Genomic DNA, 4,759 nt, shown 5'->3' on the forward strand with positions numbered 1-4,759 from the left:
GTCCTTAGTTGAAAACTATAGGAAATAATTTTTTACAAATGTACCATTCTAGCCTTGGTGAATAAGTAGCTTTATTTAAAAGCTTGGCTTGGAGAGAAAAAAAAATGGGAGGGCATTTTTGTCTTTCTATAGGGGATGGCCACAAGGGAATTGAAGATTTTATTGTATTATTTCTTTTATTTATTTAATTGTGTAATCATTACACACATTTTTTTATCTCCCAAGTCAAACTTGAGAACTCAAAAGCCTCTCTTCTACTCATTTCTCTTCTTCTTCTTCTTCTCTCTCTATCTCTCTCTCTCTCTCTCTCTCTCTCTCTCTCTCTCTCTCTCTCCTTCATTCCAGTTACAAAATTCAGACCATTTTTCTCTCTATTTCCTCTCAGAATTTCGTGCTCCCTCTCTCTCTAAGGAAAGGAAAAGCCTCCATTGAAGCTCCTAGGCTTATCTTGAAGAAACAAGTCACAAAAAAGGTAAGGTTCATGAAATTTTCTTTTCTTCTCCCTTATGTTTAACCTAGGGCTCTCCTTTTCCCTATTTTTTTATGAGTTTCCACTCTTAAAAACACTCTTTCATCTATGATATGGAATCTAGGAGTGTTGCATGCATGATCCAAGAGCTTCTATGGCATATTTGGAACTTTGAAATTAACAAGGTAAGTTTTTGTAGGGTTATGAAATTTTAATGTTTCTTCTCTTTTATTTCTTTTTATTGAATAAAATATGATCTTAACAAGGTATTGGGGAGATGATAGAAGTTGGAAAGCATTTGGGAAGCTTATATCCAAACCCTAAAAGCCAAACTCAAAGCTTGAATACTAATGTAAAATCTTGATTCTTTACCTTAAATCTTTTTCGTGATCCTACAATCTGAGTTTATGGGTCATGTTTTGTGTTAAAACGAGTTTATGGGTATTATTTTTGCTATGGTTGTTTGGTTTGCATACATGTAAGTTATGGTTGTTTGGTAGTGGAAATCCAAAGTTTCCATAGGATTTGTTGAAAATAGCTTGCTGCCAAAAATGTTATAATAGCTTCTAATGAGTTTTACAGTGCCTAAATGACCTAGTTTAAATGGAGTTTTAACTAATGCATTGTTTAGGAAGAGTACATGATTTTAGCATCTTTAACCACTTAAAAATGTTTTCTATAACTCATGTTATAAGCATTTTTGGATTGCATGTGCAATCTGAAATGTTGACTGGCAGTTTCAATACTGAGACTTTGAGCAACAATTTGAATGGGTTAAACTAATTATTTGTGGCTGAAATTTTAACTGAATATTTTTGGTATATTTACTATTAAATCTGTGAAACATTTTTAAAAAATTCAGTATATTTAGGGAGTGATGAATTTTCCAACTTAGATACTCAAAACTGTTTGTTGCCAAGATGGTGTTATAATGGCTTCTAACGGGCCAAACACTAGGTTATTGATCAAATTTTCAAATGGAACTTTTAAAAATTCATTATTTAGGAAGATTAATTGATTTTAGCATTTTGAAACACTCAAAAAATGTTATTTATAAGTCAAGTTATAAGCTTTTGGTGATTTATGTACAAGTTGGAGTGAAAAGCTGACAGCATGAAGAGTGCATGTTTGAAAAATGTTTTGGTAAGTTTAAAATCAACATTTTTAGCTGGTTTTATTTATTTAGACTCTTTTTATATTAATTAAAATTCTTTCAATGGTTGACTAAGAAATACCCCATACATTATGAGTTTTGATTTTTCTAAAATGGTTGTCAAATCAAGTTATGTTTTGGACATATTTGGTTTTTAAACTTTAAGTCATAATTAATTAGTCAAATCATGTTTTTTTATTAACGTAAATAGAAGATAAATTTCTATGAATTAAGGGTTAAGATTTAAGTGGCTTAAAATATAATGAGGTTTATATTGAAAATTCTTAAGATAGTATTCTTGTGTAAGTTATGACATTATTTTTTTTCACAAAAATAATTATCACTTACGACTAAAATTTGTTATTTGGTTATTTGAGAAAATAAAATCTTTTGAGATAATAAAACTTATGAGTTTCTTAGTTTACTGAAAATTAACTTTTTTAATTAAAATATTGGTAAAATAAAAACCTATTTTTCGAACTTGGTAATTCTTATTTCAGAACGTTTTCCTTTACAATTTTAATAAATTGGGAGATAGCGTTTAATAAGGAAAATAAGAAAGCGAAAATGGAATTTTTCTTTAGGTTTAAAAATGTGGTCTCTTTATGCAATTGAGAATTTATTTCCAAATTTCCAACATCATTATTTGTATGCATATTTTTCTGAATAATATGATAAGGCTATAAATTTCAAGGGTTTATTCTAAGCTTTAAATTTTAAGAACAAATGTTTTTTTTAAGTATTGAAAATTAGTTAAGTTAAGTCCCCCCCCCCCCCCCCCCCCTAATCGCTCAACTTAATGACATAAACATAATTAAAAAAAATGTCATAATAAATTCGAGTCACTGTATGAATTCCATTGCAGTGTTATTTGCACGGGAAATCTCATTTCTAGACTCAGGAATGCTACTTGTAAGACAACTAATGAATGTTTAGCTACAACATGACATGACTATTTTTAATTTAAGACTTAAGTACACAGTTGAAAACTAGTTGTAGAAGGTTACTTAAGACCGTTGTTCTAAGGAGGTTCACATAGTCATACCCAAGGTAAACAGTTATGATTATGGCATCCGGCCAGCAACCGTTACTAAGTAAGTAAGAACTATGTAGCTCCCGATAAATAAGTAGGCAAGCATCTGACGCCTCGGGTGACTTTGTAAGTAAGCTCGGTTGGCCACCATTATAAGTAAGATGTCCGGTCTAACACCCGTGACATAAGAGTCCGGTTAAACTCCGTGACATGTAAGTAAGACGTCTGATTTAACACCCGCGATATAAACTCTGTGACTCATATGTAAGATGATTCCAGAATCAAGTCATTAAGATTATGAGAGTATGTTGAAATCTCTTAGGAGTCATAGTAATCGGTGTATTTTTAAGTATACACCGGTGTTTATGCTGAGTAAGTTAAGTAAGTCAAGTATGACAAGATGATAAGTATGATATGTATGATATGTAAGTTAAGTATGATAAGATGATAAGTATGATATGTATGATATGCATGTTAAGTATGATAAGATGATAAGTACGATATGTATGATATGTAAGTTAAGTATGATAAGATGAAAAGTACGATATGTATGATATGCATGTTAAGTATGATAAGATGACAAGTATGATATGTATGATATGCATGTTAAGTATGACAAAGTAGGTTATGAGTAAAGATCATATTTATATATGCACTTGCTCTGCGATTTTCTGCGTGCAGGTTTACTTTTGTTACGGAATCTGGTTATTGGGCATGACCATAAGTTTACTAGGATGTACACATGTTATTAAATTGTATGTTAGGGTTCAGTCTTTCCAAAACCCTATATATGGTTTAATGTTTGTATGATCACTGTTAGGGATTCCATTTTGTCTTCTTTATGCTATATATGCTAAGTTGTTCTTACTAAGTGTTTCACTTACCTAGTTGTTTCAGGTTGTAGGTAAGCAAAACAACAAGATGGATTAGTGAGCGCCGGATTCTGTCAGTGGAATTACATGTGGCTCAAATATGGAAGTCGGTAAGCTTTTGTCAAGTTTTAAGTTGTGTAAAATATTTATGTCGTTTATGTTTAAGTAGTATTAAAGTTTCAAATGTCGTAATCTTATTTTAAGCATGTGCATATATCTAAACTAAGTATTTAAAAAAAATTGTACGGATTGTTTGGTCTTTCAATTAAACAGAAATAAGATGTTTTACACAAATGATGTATATTTTCCACAACTATGTTTGTCATTTTTACTGGGTGGTTATAAGGAGTTATGTAGGTCACAACCCAAAGCTCAATCATAATACATATACTAGCTTAACTATCACACCATAGGTCATAACATATAATAATATCGTCATAGCATAGTATAACATATTATAACATATCATACCATAACACAACAAAATCATATTGTCGGTTACCAGTGTCATTCCAGCCATTTATCAATATCATTCTGGCCATTATTGTTAGGAAAAAACTTATACAAAATCTTTTTTATTTTCTTGTAAATCTTCTATTGAACAAATTAATATAAGACAACATAGAACATGTTTCTATAATAGAACTTAAACAGAGATAATGATAAGAACACTTACATTATGCGTATCGGAATGTATTAGTCCTTCCTTCAGTTTCTCTAACCCATGAATCCTTTCTGTCGCAGGGTATCACCAAGAAACTGAACAGATCTTCAAATTTCTTCACAACCTTCCAAAGTATCCTTAGAATCACCTAGACTGGAGTGGGAAATTCTCAACACATGAGATAGATACAAAGAGAAGAAGGGACGAAAATTTAGAGGCCTAGAAAATGACTTTTGCTGTAGAGAGAATCTAAAACCTTGAGCATCAAGAATAATACTTCTGATCTACTTTTCATCTGTCAGATCGTCTGATTTCAACTCTCACTTAGCATTCCCTTTTATAGGCTATTAGTTCATTTATTTAATTAAAAATCAATAAAAATATAGATAATAACAGCCATTAGGTTGAAATTCTCATGGGCTTTAGGCCCGTGAAATTTCTCATTTAATTATAAGCTCATTGGACTTAAAATCAAGGCCCGTATTCTATTATATTGATTGACTAACTAAATAATTATTTAAATCATTTATCAAATTAATTATTTATAATTTGAACATTGATTTAAACT

At 30.7% G+C, this 4,759-nt stretch overlaps 1 long non-coding RNA gene across 1 annotated transcript; it reads left to right on the top strand.

Annotated features, from left to right (window-relative positions):
• Positions 1–332: 332 nt before the first annotated feature.
• On the top strand, positions 333–4,514 carry LOC133821214 (uncharacterized). The gene is made up of 4 exons (XR_009887383.1): positions 333–472; positions 594–654; positions 3,544–3,637; positions 4,272–4,514. It is a non-coding gene; the product is annotated as an uncharacterized LOC133821214 (long non-coding RNA).
• Positions 4,515–4,759: the final 245 nt, after the last annotated feature.

The sequence above is a fragment of the Humulus lupulus genome, chromosome 3 (assembly GCF_963169125.1).
Source record: "Humulus lupulus chromosome 3, drHumLupu1.1, whole genome shotgun sequence".
In the NCBI taxonomy this organism is placed as follows: Eukaryota; Viridiplantae; Streptophyta; class Magnoliopsida; order Rosales; family Cannabaceae; genus Humulus; species Humulus lupulus.